The sequence below is a fragment of the Lepisosteus oculatus genome, chromosome 27, assembly GCF_040954835.1.
Source record: "Lepisosteus oculatus isolate fLepOcu1 chromosome 27, fLepOcu1.hap2, whole genome shotgun sequence".
NCBI classification, from domain to species: Eukaryota; Metazoa; Chordata; class Actinopteri; order Semionotiformes; family Lepisosteidae; genus Lepisosteus; species Lepisosteus oculatus.
Genome location: NC_090722.1, coordinates 1,438,291 through 1,452,966, shown reverse-complemented (window position 1 = coordinate 1,452,966; position 14,676 = coordinate 1,438,291). Strand labels below are relative to the sequence as shown.

The following is a 14,676-nucleotide window of genomic DNA, read 5'->3' as shown; positions in this document are numbered from 1 at the left end:
GAGGATTTAAACATGCACAGCAGAGAGATTGAATGAAGCAATCGTTTCACTAACATCTAATGCACCACAAGTGCCACCTGTCGATCATCTCTGCCCAGCGAATCACGTGCCGTGGCAACCTGCAGCCCCAATCCCACGTTACGGGGTTTTACTGCGCATTCTGGATGTCTACATCTGTAACAGGTCATTTAAATCTCACATAAAGGCACACTGACAACTAGATGAAACGTTGCATTTACATTTTTGAAACTATACATTTTTTATTCTACTCAGTGTTCCACAAATCGGCCCATCTGACAGATGATCCTTTCAGCTGATAATTCAATTACTAAAATAATAGTAAGAACATGACTGAAATGTATCAAGTCAATTACACACGGAGAGATTTAGCCCTCTGGCTTGAGTGCAATATAAATCCCGAAAGTGAATCCCAGCAGGACTGACCTCCCCATGGCCCCGCCCCCTCTTTAGATACTGTGCGCAGTCATGCCTCGACCAAGTCCCCACAGAAACCAATGGAAACACAGAGCAAACCGCTCATCTCCACCTGATCTGTCACAAATCCACGTTTGGATTAGGTGAGCTGTTGTTACTAGACTAATATCTCATTGACACCCGTAGAAGGCTTCACAGCCAAAACGTTGTGTTTCTTTTCTTCTCTTTCAGCCTGGATTAAACCTTTACTTGTTCCTAACAGTTAAGCACCCGATTTTCAACAGGATTTTCTTAATTTATTATGCAGAATGTTGCTTCTGATACAACAACTTCCAAAACAAGTTAATTTATCAAAGATGAGGGCACAGTCACTGCAGGAGTGTTAATAGCCGCTGGAGCTATGGCTGCTGGTGCTGCTGTACATGCCATTGTGTGTCTCTGTGTTGGCCCACCAGGTAGATACATCTGTTCTGACCAGACTATCCTATTCTCCTCCCCACATGTCCGGCCGGCGCCCGGGCTGGGGACCATCTGAGTCGGATGCTGCATCACTGCCATGGATCTAAGGGGGACATCGTGAGTATAGCTATCGTTTAGGGAGGATTTGCTGGTCTACATGGATCTGCATGGAGTACTGTCACACAGAAGGACATGATAGAAGGTTTAATACTCCACACTTAGTACTTTTTTTTAATTGTATAATGTTAGCATGCCCAGAGGGGTTGGGCAGCCAGTTGACCTTGGACCCCAAGAGGTTTTTCTTCTCCTTACTGAGGAGTTTTGGGTTCCTCTCCTCTGTTGTGTTTTGGCCTCTTCTCTTTCTGTACTGTAACACGAATTACGGGGGAGCTAGGGGGAGCTTAGCTTACCTGAATAAGGCACGAGCTTCCCTGAAGAGACCATTTGCGAAATTTTGGGGGTCTCTAAAATATGGAAAATTAAAAAAATGTCCTATTTATACAGTATGGGTCACTTTTTTCCGGCATAGACTACATTTGCGTTTCTGTTCTGAGCGTGTTGCTGCCATAGAAATAGCTAAGTAATTTAATACAATACCGATCAAGGCATGGTGGTGCTGTTACAAAAGTAGGCAACGTTCCTTTACACGTGACAAATGGACAAGCTAAAACGATGAAAACTGAAAAACGTCGATAATGCCCAAGAGAAAACAGGGAACTTGACGGGCTAATTTTGGGTTCACAAAAAAACCCAAACTGCGCGATCTGACTGTTGCTGCTAGCGGTTTCTCGTCAGACAGTTTAGCTGCTGACCCGCCTGCCTGGCCTGCCCCTCCGAATACGTCCACCAACAGCTCCAGCTCCCCAGAGGAAGAGGCTGATCCCTCTGTGACCCCAGTCGCTACCAATCTCCTGGCTAACTGGACCAGTCAGCAGTGGACAGAGTGGAAAAAACGCAACCCGTGGCTTTTCGATAAGAAAAGAAACTTGGGATGCACAGCATGCAGAGATGCAAAGAGTCTCCTGCTGTCAGAAAAAGCACTTGGCATGCATTTATCTGAGGAGTGGATTCATGGAGATGTAAGTAGGCCTTTGCAGAACCAGCTGCGGAAAAAAAATATATAAACACGGTGATACTGTAGCTTATCACATAAAAGGGCCGTTGATATTGAAGAGACGAAGCAAAAAGAAATTCTCCCAAACAAGGTACTTGAAATTAAAGCAAATTTAATTCAAGAAACCGCAGTTTCATTCAGATCTGCCCATATGGTGTCCAAGGAAAGATTAACTTATAAAAAGTTCACTCCTTCAATAATGTAACCCGAGCTTAATGGTGCCAAAGTAGGCCCTGTACATAAGTGAGACCATTCCAGTGCTGAAATATGTCATATTGCAAAGCAAATGCAGAACAAGCTTGTGTCGAGTATAAAAGAACTTAAGTCACAAAATAGCCTCACTATTGATGAAAGCACAGTGCACGGGCGTGCGTGCTCACCTCATCGTATACATGAGATGCGATGAGAGTGGGAAAGGGGATGTGGACAATGTATTTTAAGACATCACAGAGCTGACGGATGGCACAGACACGGAATCAATCTACAGTTGCCTGAGAGGGAGCCTTACGAACGTGGGTTTGGATGATGAGTTCTTGAAGAAATATCTCATCAGCATAGCCACTGACGGGGCTGCAGTGCTCACTGGCAAATCCTCTGGACTGACTGCTATACTAAAGCGTGACTTTCCTAAAGTGTAGTCCATACACTTTCTGGCACATCGCCTTGAACTGTTAGTACAGACCTTCGATATCTTGACATCCAGGAAAGACACCGGCGGTCAATCCGCAGTGAAGGCCGAGCAGCGCTCGTCACTGGGCGTGTTTAAAGATGTTGACATCTCAGAGGATACAGGAAAAATAAACCGGCCCCAGTTCTATCAGTCTGTGATCAGTAGCCTTACAAAGCGACTCTGATTCTGAATTAGTCCAGATGCTGAAACCGCTGGATAAGGGCTTCTGGCCACAGGATCGTGATGTCTTAATTGTTTACGGTGAAGTTGGTGCGCTTGCTAAAGCACTGGGCGCACCCATCAGAGAGGCAGTGGAGGAATTCAGCGACTGGAAATTACAAGGCAAAGCATCAGGACAGACGCTGGGAAAACTCCACAGCAGGCCGGACGTGCCTCGCCACCTCAGCCGACTGCGAGCGGGGGTTCTCTGCCCTGAGTGACACTAAGAGAAAACTAAGCCTCTCCTCTCTTCTTTTTGTTGATCTGAATGGACCGCCTTTGGAGAGATTCGATCCCTGCCTCTTGTATCATCTTGGAATAAAGCAGGCCACCGCTCGTCCACTGCATGGGCAACAGGACGGACACCACAGACAGCTGAGCCCAGACCTCTGTGGACACTTCTATTGTAAGGTAAGAGTAACTCTTGTTAAACTATAACTATATAATCCAGTGCTCACTTTGTATGCGCTAGCTGACTGGCCTTTCACACGTGATGTGTCCCCCCCAAACCAGGGGTGAGCTCCCCCTGATGCCAAGATATCATTCGCACCCTGCTGCAACATCATGTGTTGTCACACAGCTTTGTTAAGTGCTTTGGGGCAACCTTTTTGTGAAAGGCGCTATATAAAAATAAATTAAATTGAATTGAAATTGAATATAGGACAGCTTTTGTCTAAGTCATTTCTGTTTGAGGAGGTGCCAGTTACTGAAAGTAACGATTCACACACTTCAGACACCACTTTCCTTATTGCAAGCACTCCGAGTAGCCTACACAGTAAAAAACCACTCAGTCACAAGGAATCACAGCCCTACCTGTGAACAGAGTGTGAGTTTCTTTTAACGCTGAGTTCCAGTATGATGAGCTGTGTTAACAATGTGATTTGTGCCACAGAAAGTAGTGTTTGTGCTGCTTTTGTTCCTCAGATATATTGAACTGATGACTAAAGCTAGAATACAGCAATAGCTAGTCTGTATTTTACATTGTTTACATTTTTTAATTTACTCATATTTTTAGCTGTGGCTAAATATATTTTCCCAGAAACTAGATTACTCAAATTATTTCTAGCAAAAAAAAATATCTGGTAAATTATAACATTTTTCTGTTAGGTAGTATTATTTATTCCAACATTTTTATAAACCTTATCTGGAGAATTCTGATCAGCTTGCCCAGCAGGATTGAGGTTTGACTGTAACTATAAATATCGTTTGCACCCTTTGTGTCATCAATGTGTCACTGTCAAGCTTAGTTTGGTTCTGTAATTCTGTTTTTATGCTTGCCTGCTTATCAACATTGAAGCTCTGCTCTGCAAGACAAGTCTGTTGTGAAGACTTATTGTTCATGAGTCCAAATCACGTCCATATTAGCTCAACCCAACAGACAACACTGAGGACTGGATGGAAATATTACACCATCATGAGAGCTCTCCGCTGCTGACAGTCTCATCACACTCTGTTGCTGAAGGTGAGCTGCAGGGACCAGTCGACTGTGTTCACGTGTGTGTGATCAGGCACAAATGGCAAATCTTTAATCAATCATTTAAATATTACATACATATGAACCGCAATGTAACTGAAATCACAAATTGGAAATGAACTCTGCCTCCTTCTGTTATCTTGACACAGGTAGATTTCAGCTTGACTGGCTGAGCCACTTTCTGACACCCAGCCAACTGCTGTCTCAGACCAACATGAGTAACAACCCGGCGTTTTTCGGGAGGATGATTTTGGAAACACGGAGGAGATCAGCTCCAGTGTATTTCTGTTTAACATCAATACATTTGTGTGCAGTGAACTTCACTGGGTCAGTATTATTCTGATACTAAGATTTCCATATGTTTTCCAAATTAATGTCTCCTTTTCCAAACCTTGGAAATGAATCATTTTTAAGAAAAGGATACAGCACATGTGTCAGGGATTGTGCTCTGCCAAAGGATGTACAGCCATTGTGAATTTTCACAGGTTCCACAATGCAAGAGCAGCTATTCTTAAGACACCGTCTGCCGCCTGTACCCAACACCAGCGGCTGAGTCTAGCAGTCCTACCTGGAGCTCAGGGCCTCTGGGATCCTGCAGAGGCAGTGGCAGCACATCCTCCACAAGCACACGAGTCAGGTGCTCTGCACTGCAGGGAGCTCTGGGCTGCAGCTACAGTGGGACAAGGAAGAACAGGACACTGTTAGCAGCTCTTCCTCAAGACTCATCATGATGTAGACAGATGGAACTATACAACCTGTCACTATAGCTCTTTTAGAAAAAGCATGACCACAGGCCTGTCCTATAGAAGCCATTATCAAAGTCTGAAAATACATCACATCATATATTTTGAATGTATTGTTTTAGACTTAGGAGTACTGCAGTTGATGCACCACATATTGATGTTAGGAAATGGCACTTATTGAAGTGGAGAAGACGGGGAGCTTTGTGAGAGTTATGTTCTCTGACTTCCCCAGTGCCTTTAACACCATCCATCCACCTTTACTGAGAGACAAGCTAAGGGCGGCGCAGGTGGACACTCCCCTGGTGTCCTGGATTATAGACTATCTGACCTGCAGGCCACAGTATGTACGGCTAAAGAGCTGTGTGTCCGAACAGATTGTTAGCAGTACTGGGGCTCCACAAGGGACTGTCCTTGCTCCATTCCTGTTCACCTTTTACACCTCTGACTTCAGGTAATAATAATAATAATAATAATTGCTTACACTTATATAGCGCTTTTCTGGACACTCCACTCAAAGCGCTTTACAGGTAATGGGGTCTCCCCTCCACCACCACCAATGTGCAGCCCCACCTGGATGATGCGACGGCAGCCATAGTGCGCCAGAACGCTCACCACACATCAGCTATCAGTGGGGAGGAGAGCAGAGTAATGTAGCCAATTCATAGAGGGGGATTATTAGGAGGCCATGATGGGGTAAAGGTCAGGGGGGAAATTTGGCCAGGACACCGGGGTTACACCCCTACTCTTTTCGAGAAGCGCCCTGGGATTTTTAATGACCACAGAGAGTCAGGACCTCGGTTTTACGTCTCATCCGAAGGACGGCGCCTGTTTACAGTATAGTGTCCCCGTCACTATACTGGGGCATTAGGACCCACATGGACCGCAGGGTGAGCGCCCCCTGCTGGCCCCACTAACACCTCTTCCAGCAGCAACCTTAGTTTTTCCCAGGAGGTCTCCCATCCAGGTACTGACCAGGCTCACACCTGCTTAGCTTCAGTGGGTTGCCAGTTGTGAGTTGCAGGGTGATATGGCTGCTGGTAATAACTCTGTACATGTAATCTGTAGAAGTTTTCAGATGACTCTACAATTGTGGGGTGTATTAGAGAGGGGAGAGAGGAGGAATATAGGAGCTTGATTACCAACGTTGTGAAGTGGTGTCATCTTAACCATCTCCAGCTAAACACCAGCAAGACCAAAGAAATGGTCCTGGACTTTCGAGGAATAAGTCTCTGCTCAACCCTGTTTCCATCCAGGGTGAGGCCATAGAAGGGGTGCAGTCCTACAAGTACTTAGAGGTACACCTTGATAATAAGCTGGAGTAGTCTGGTAACACTGACGCCCTGTACAAGAAAGGCCAGAGCCGACTCTCAGGTCCTTTGGTGTGTGTGAAACACTGCTACACGTTTTTTATGAATCAGTGGTGGCAGCGGCCATCTTCTACGCTGTTGTGTGCTGGGGCAGCAGCATCATGACAAGAGATGCAAATAGGCTCAATAAACTCATCAAGAAGGCTGGCTCTGTGTTGGGGCTGTCACCCTGGAGCTGGTGGCTGAGAGGAGAATGCTGACCAAGCTCACAGCCATCATGAACAATGCCTCTCATCCGCTTCATGGGACTGTTACTGGGCAGCAGAGCACTTTTAGCAACAGACTGCTCCAGCTACAGTGTTCAATTGAACGTTTCCGCAGGTCTTTCCTCTCGGCGGCTGTCAGGGTGTATAACGCTGCCCTAGGCTAGGACTGTTAGCCCTTCATTTGCTCGTCTATGGACAGCATGTTGCTCCATTGTACTTTTTGGACACTCAATCTGTATATACCTATGCACATTTTGCACATATTTTATTGTTTTTACAGTGACTATAATCATATTTTGCACACACCTATGTATTTATTTTTATTTATTTATTTTATATTTATTTATAACTAATTTCTCGTCCACCTAATGTCTGTTTTTGTTTTGCTTCTCTTGGTCTGCTGTAACACATTAATTTCCATTCAGGATCAATAAAGTCTAATCTATCTATCTTATTGCATCAAACATAATGCCCATCTGCCTCAAACACACTTAAAAATGTAATTGTGAAGAAATGGAAGCAGTGAAGGCAGTTTCATCAGGAAACAGTACCTCAGTGTGGAACAGGCGTGCAGGGCCTGCAGACAGACAGCTCGGCTCAGGGCATCACTGGGCTGCTTTTTAACAAACGCCTGTGAAGAGATGGGAGAGAAATGTAAACCTGCAGGGGGACACACAGCAGCTCACTCACTGACAGCCCAGGCAGGCCCTGCAAGGAGTGAAAAACTCACTGAAATAAATCCTGGCTGCACACACCTTACAGAATGTACCAGCAGGTTAGTCAAGTCTGCAGAAAGCAGTTGTGAGGCTCACACTATGAGATCTTCTGTTTTTAATAACAAATTTAAACATAAAAACCTTAACTGTGATCTTTAAATTTCCTTCCTCTCTGGTGGTCAAATGACCAGTAAAACTAGTTTTAGCTCAAGTCCTGGGTTGATTGCTGTGTGGAGTTTGCGTGTTCTCCCTGGGTTTCCTCCAGGTGCTCCAGTTTACTCCCACAGTCCAGCGACATACTGGTAGGTTAACTGGCCTGTGGTAACATTAGCCTGGTGTGAGTGTCTGTGTGCCCTGTGAAGGACTAGCGTCCCGCCCGGGGTGTACCCCGCCTTGTGCTGTTGCTTGCTGGGATAGGCTCAGGCAGTACATGACCTGCACTGGATAAAGCAGTTAGAACACTGGTTTAACGTTTACTTTCCATTCATATGTTGTCAGTTTCTAGGATGACATATCTCTACAGTCAGTGACTTTCTGAAGAAGGTAGAAAATGCTTCTCTAGGGAAAAGTGCTTTGAAAATCTGGCCATCTGTCCTCATACTTGTAGATGCTCCCCGTCTGTCCATCAGTCATGTAGAAAGGAATCGCTGAGATTACAGTTTTCATGGCTGTCGTCAACAGCAGTAGAAGCCCTGAGTCTGTGTGAGGAGTGGGAACAAATCACCTCACCTCTCTCTCCATAGGATTCTCAAACCCTGCTTCTTTCACACTGTCCTGAAGCGCTTGTTTCACAGTCTCCTGATGAGAGAGGTGCTGGGCAGCCGCACCGACACACTGGTACAGGAAGGCCTGTGACACCGGAGAAGAGGACAGTGAGCACTGAGCTCAGGAGGCTGCTCTGTACAGCTGCACTGAGAGGACGTTAGCCGTGGATAGGGATGCTCCAATCGATCGGCCGCCGATAGATATCAGCCAATTTTCACTCCAAATGACTCGATTGGTGTTCTCTAAACTGACCAATCTCAAAAACCAATTTTGCAATGACTACATTTCCGACATTACCTGAACATACAGTAGCAACGTGTCCTCGCCGGTCTGGCAGTTTTTCCACACTTCTACAAAAGACGAAAAATTTGCAGTTTGCAATACATGTGCAAAAGAAGTCACTCGTGGGGGATCACCAGCTAAAACGTTCAACACCATGAACCTCATCAGAGATTTGAGAACTCAACACCAAAAAGAATCCACAGAGTGTGAACAATTAGCAAGTGCAAGAGCTGCAGCGACTCGCAAACCGACTCTCGCTCAGCCATCAATAACGGCAACACTTAAAACACTGGAGCCTTACAGTAGGCTTAGCAAGACAGCCGAAAGAACTACGGGCAGGATCTCTGCAGGCGACGTATGAGGAGATTCTGAATGAAGATAAAACCGATGGTCGGGACAGGAATGACTCAACAGCATCAGAGATTAATCTCGACCTCAGTCAGCAACTCATCCCAAGAAGCGCAGAGCCAATGGCTTTCTGGAAGAGCAATCCAAGCCGTTTCCCTGCCTTGGCAGAAGCAGCTCAGGTCTGCCTATTATTGGAAAAAATAACCAGGGTAACACTTAGCCATGGGACATGAGGCGTGTAGGGGGCTTATTGTAATGATTTTAACAGAAAAAAGCGTTTGATTCTAATAACAGGGAATCAGCCCTCAACAGCCTGATGGGAGCATCCCTAGCTGTGGAGACGACACACTGAAGCAGAGCACAGAGCGCAGAACCCTGAAGGGGCTCTCCCCTCTACTGCACAATCAAACACTGCTCACAGCTCACATCAACACAACAGCACACACGTATGAACCTAGCCTGAACAGACACACACCTTACAACATCCAATACACAGCACATTACAGACACACCTGCTATGTCCACTACGTCACAACACTGGGTGAGGAATAAGACTTTTAGAGAGTAAAAGTCCCAGCTTCTCATGTAGCTCAGCCTTCTGTCAGACTCACCTTCTACTCACAGGTGGAGCTGAGAGGGCAGAGCACTCTGACTGTGTCCTGAGTGAGCCTACAGGCCCACACCTCATCCGCCACTGCACTCAGTGTGTTAGAGAGCAGCTGCAGACACACAGGGAAGGCAATCAGGTCCACAACAGAATGAGCAAACACACCCACACACCACACTGGGCAGCTGAAATTACTGCACAGCTATGAGAACTGACAACGATTCTCTCACACTACAGCATGACAGGACCACCTCAACAAGAGAAGAGAGATTATTCTCTTGAATCCACAGCAACCCAGGAGAGGAAGCACAAGACAGCTGACACTGCATTTGAATGACATGACATTACCTAATAGAGGAAGAAGATCACTTTCCCTGACTGTGCGCCCCCCTTCTCACTGTGTGTGTTATCAATCCCCACTCCACACGCTTCAGGAGAGCCAGCACACCCTCTCAGGAGCAGACACGCCGGAACGCTCCTTCCTCCGTGACGTCACTGCTGCGGGCCGGAGCAAACTCTCCCAGAGTGCTTTGCGGGAACTGAAGCCCATCGCCGCTGCAACCCGGACTCGCTGAGTCTGAAGGCAAAACCTCTCTTGAGAGCTTCGCTGTCAGTGTGTGAGACTGACACACTGCTGCTGGAAATACCTGCGGCCGGGAGCAGCAGAGACCCGTCGCGGAGCGGGGCTGCAGGTCTGCCCTCGGCTCTTCTCCGCAGTGACAGGAGGCAGAGAGAGCCGCGCCTCAGGAGCCCCACACGCCTCCACAGGGATCAGCCGCAGGGAGACGATCGCTCCTCCGACACACAGCCGCTCACAAATAACGGCTGCGCTCCTCTCGCGCCCTCAGCGGAGCGGGCAGCCGCGAGCCGGAGGCGGAGACGCCGAGCGCGCGGACCTGCGACTCAGCCAATCAGAAGCCGCTATCAGCAGGGGGCGGGGCCTGAATGATGAACAATAGTACAGTAGGAATATTTTAGATTAATTATTCACACAGTAATAACACAGGCGCCAGTGGAAATGCTTGTCAGATACACCTCAGTTCAGCATCCTTCCTTTCCTTAAAAGAGGTTTCAGTAACATGGCTGGGTAGCTTGTCCCACACTCCTACAATACTTTGTGTAAAGAACTCACTCCTGTCCTGACTGGTGAGTCATGTCCAGCTGTTTCCTGAAAGACGCCACTGTTGGGCAGCTTGTTCCACACTCCAACAATAACATTTCCATGTACTGGGACAGTTTCTTGAGAGACTCCTGTATCTTCCTTTCCAGTTTTAACACACCGGCAATTCATGTTTGTAGTGAAAGGCTCGTCCCATTCAGGGAGATTTGAGTTGTATTTGTTTCTCCTGGGAGCACTGTTCAGGATCCTATTTGAAATCTTCTTGCCTCATCTCTATTGATTTTAACACTTCATAAACTTTGTTAAATCGGACATGATTATGCTGAATCAGATGTTTTGTTCATTGATTATTTTTTTGGTTTTATTGGAAAACGAGCACCATAATTAAAATAAATGGTAGGCAGTTTATTACCCCGTGTGCAATCAATCGCTGTGATTTGAAATCAGGTATAGAATCAGGTCATTATGAGAAGGCTGTGGAGAAGACTAACTCTGCATTGAGGAAGAATTTTAGCATTTACCTTTTTTAAAGTTTAAAAGATAGTGACTAGTTGGCTTTGAAAAATGTCTTTTACCCAGCAACAGTATGAAAGAACAATTGCAAGCATATTATTTGACTTTTTTATATTAATGCTACAATAGCAGAATGTCTAGCTCATTTACACCTTTTATTTATATACTTCCTTTTGTCTGTATACAAGGTAAAATTGCTGCTTAAGAAGAATGTGAGTGTTTGAAGAGATAAAACAACTCCTAATATGGAAACTTAGAATGCGCTTTCCTGTGTGAATCTGCTGAATAAAACTCATAGCATTTATCATCTCGGTGGAGAGGTTACTCACAGATCTGTGTGAGAGGCTGCTCTCAGATCTGCATGGTTATATTCTCCCCATGCACATGAATAAAGGACTCTGCTTGACCACACCTAACCTGTGTGAAGACATTTCTTCTACAATTTCTAAACTTTTCTTCAACAGCATTCAACACAAAATTAAGCCCCTGAGCTGTCAACCTCTGAGAGAATCCAGAAGGATCCAGAGTGCTTTCTGATATGTACAGCAGCTCAGAAAGGTTCCATTCACTGCAGGGCGGCTCAGTTGTTTTTCACTTCATCTAGAAAGCTGATTTGAAGTCTTATGTCTCCAGTCATATCAAAGCAGGTCTTTCATGGTCAGCCCACACTGGAACAGACGTTCCACCTCCACAAGCTTGAAGGTCTTTGCCTGAACCCCTACAGCACTGAGCCGAAACTCACAAGTGAGGGCAGATCAGTAAATCGAGATCTGTGAGATCTACTCAGATCAGTAAATCCTGGCACAGTCCTGTATCAGCTCCAGATTGAACCTCACACACTCGTCTCTTAAATCTGGACTGGCACGCTAACGTTGAGAGAATCACTGGGATGTCTTGCTTAAGATGGACCTGATGCATGAGGTGATGGAGGGGTTCTCACCTGCAAGAACATGCCTGTAAACTACATTGACATTGTTAGGACCCCCAGCCCCAGTGGAACAGTGTCAGGCAGCGTGTGGGTGAGCAGTCCCCAGGAGTAGATCCTGGTGAGAATGACGGAACTAGCAGGACGAGCAGTTCAGTCCCTCTGACCGGTACAATACCTTGGCTGAGTGTTTTCCTCCTGGAAGAATCTGGTGCAGCACAGCTCCTGTCCCTCTGTGTGTTATTGGTGCACAAATGATAAGAATCGTGTGAATGGGAAGAGCTCTTTTCAGCTGCCTCACATTTTCAGCAAGCGCTTCACAGGAAGGGTGGGGCCCAGTGCTGCCACCAGGGACTGGAGACCAGCCTGAGAGACACACAGCAGCCAAACAGGGGCACCAAGGGGAACGCGCCCACCCTTGCGATCAGTGCCAGTGAGAGTTTCCACACCCACACAGCCAGTGTCTCAGCTTGATGTCTCAGCTGAGGATGTTCATTATATCTGGAGGTGAGGACAGCTTCTCCACCAGAGTGTTTCCTCTCTCGGACCCCTGTCAAACAGCCCTGGAATTTGAGCTGTTAATTCAATGATTAGGTCAGTTTGGATGTATAAAACACATTGGATTGTCACTAAATCTGATCCCAGATAGCTCAGATTGATGTTTCAAGAGCCCATCATTGACATGAATCTGTTTCTTGCATGTGCACTAAACATTAATGTGTCTCATGTCTCGTTAGCTGTGAGGAAAGACTGTAAATACTGTCTGCAGCACAGCTCCCTGGATACAGATACAAGTGAGTACTGTGTGCGTGGGTGTGGATGTATATTCACCTTTACTGTTCGAAATGCTGAAATGATTTTAAATTAAATACAGCTTTGTTGCCTCACAGTGCTGGGGCCCTGGGTTCAACTCTGGAGCTGTGGTCTGTGTGGAGTTTGTATGTTCTCCTGGTGTTTGTGTGGGTTTCCTCAAGGTGCTCCATTCCCACCCCCCCACAGTCCTAAAATGTACAGGTAGGGTAACTGGCTTCTGGGAATATTCTCTGTGACATGTTTGAGTGTGTGCGTGTCTCTGTGTGCCTGTGAGTGTGTGTGTCTGTGATTGTGTGTTAGAGTGTGTACGTGTCTGTGAGTGTGTATTTGAGTGTGTGAGTGTCCGTGTCTGTGTTTGTGTGTGTCTGTGAGTGTGTTTGAGTGTGTGTGTTTGTGAGTGTGTTTGAGCGTGTGATTGATAGATACTTTATTGATCCCATGAGGGAAATTGCAGTGCAACAGCAGCTTTACACAGACAACACAGCCACAGTGTAACGAATGATACAATAATAATAATACAATACGTACAATACAATCAGTACAGTGAAGGTGCACTAAAAGAGTTACTCACAGTGCGGACACACAAAGAACAAACTAGAACAGAACAGGACCCAGACAAATCATATAACACATATATGAACACATATATGAATATAATCATAGATGTAAATATAGATATTAATATAAATGTATTGCACGGGTACCTGGCATATATTGCACAAAAAACGGTACATTGAAGGACCTGAGCCTCCTCAAGAAGTAAAGTCGGCTCTGACCCTTCTTATAGAGGGCCTGGATGTTTTTAGACCATTCCAGTCTATCGTCCCAGGTACTTGTACGAGTCCACCATCTCCACGCCACTCCCATGGATGTAGACAGGAGTAGGTTTGACCTTGTTCCTCCTGAAATCTACCACCAGTGTGCGTGTCTGTGTTTGTGTTTGTGTGAGTCTGCCCTGCAGTGGACTAGTGTCCTGTCCAGGGTGTATCCTGACAAGCGTCTTGCTTGCTGGGACAGGTTCAAGCTCCCTGTGACCCTAATTTGGATGAAGTGAAAATGGACAGATGTTTCCATAATCAGAGTTTCCTAAAATAACGGAACTGCAAGCTCTCTTACAACATTGATATAACAAACGATCAAGTTTCTCAGCCAGAATCTGGTCCCCAAAACTGATCAGGACAAAATCCACCTCCCTTTCGCTGCTTCTCTCTGTCTGTCTTTGTTCTTCCGTTTGGTGTTTTACTCCCCTTTTCAGGTGCTTAAAGGGCTGTAGATGTTCGATCGAAGAGCTAACTTGGAGTCTCAGCTGATCAGCTCAGCAAACGGCTCCATCGATACACTAAGAGCTCAGCAGGAATGAAAACCTGTGACCAGGGTCCCCACTCCTGTGTGTCTGCAGGATTTCAGTCCAGCTGGACTTTCAGTGACCTCAATTAGCTCATTATTGGCTTAATTGGACCAGTTTTACAGCTTCTTCCAGCTCTTCAGGAGCTGCTGCTTCGAAGACCCCTGGAAACCTCACCGACGCCCTGGGTATCCAGGAGCAGGACTGGGGCTGAGCTACAGCAGGGCTCACCAGAAGCAGGCCTGGAGAGCCTCACCTGCAGCTCACAGTGTGAGGCTGGCCTCAGCTTCACTCACGGTCTCCTTCGCTTTGTCTCCAGATGCTTTTGCAGGGACTGGATATCGGTCTGATAGTGTTTGCGGATCTCCAGCTGCATGTGACCGTCAGTGTGTCTGTTCTGGGCTTGAGGGCTTTGAGCCAGACCGAGGCCAAGGTAAGGAATCAGCCCAGCACACAGCTGCTCTGCTGCAAAACTTGAGTCACCACCCGTCCCACAGGAGACTCAGATCAGGACAGTCTGGGGGTGTCTCACAGAAACTGGGACCTAAACTGGCC

The 14,676-nt window shown here is 46.4% G+C and overlaps 1 long non-coding RNA gene across 2 annotated transcripts in view; it reads right to left on the bottom strand.

Moving 5' to 3' along the window:
• LOC138225255 (uncharacterized) overlaps nucleotides 1-10,272 on the bottom strand; it is a 39,641-nt gene extending 29,369 nt beyond the window's left edge. The window contains exons 1-6 of one of the 2 annotated variants that reach the window (XR_011183795.1): nucleotides 9,754-10,272; nucleotides 9,410-9,517; nucleotides 8,466-8,518; nucleotides 8,133-8,252; nucleotides 7,239-7,318; nucleotides 4,940-5,041 (exon numbers count right to left, since the gene is read on the bottom strand). This is a non-coding gene — a long non-coding RNA (uncharacterized lncRNA). The remainder of the gene's footprint in view (nucleotides 1-4,939; nucleotides 5,042-7,238; nucleotides 7,319-8,132; nucleotides 8,253-8,465; nucleotides 8,519-9,409; nucleotides 9,518-9,753) is intronic. The other variant, XR_011183796.1, reaches the window with a different exon arrangement.
• Nucleotides 10,273-14,676: the final 4,404 nt, after the last annotated feature.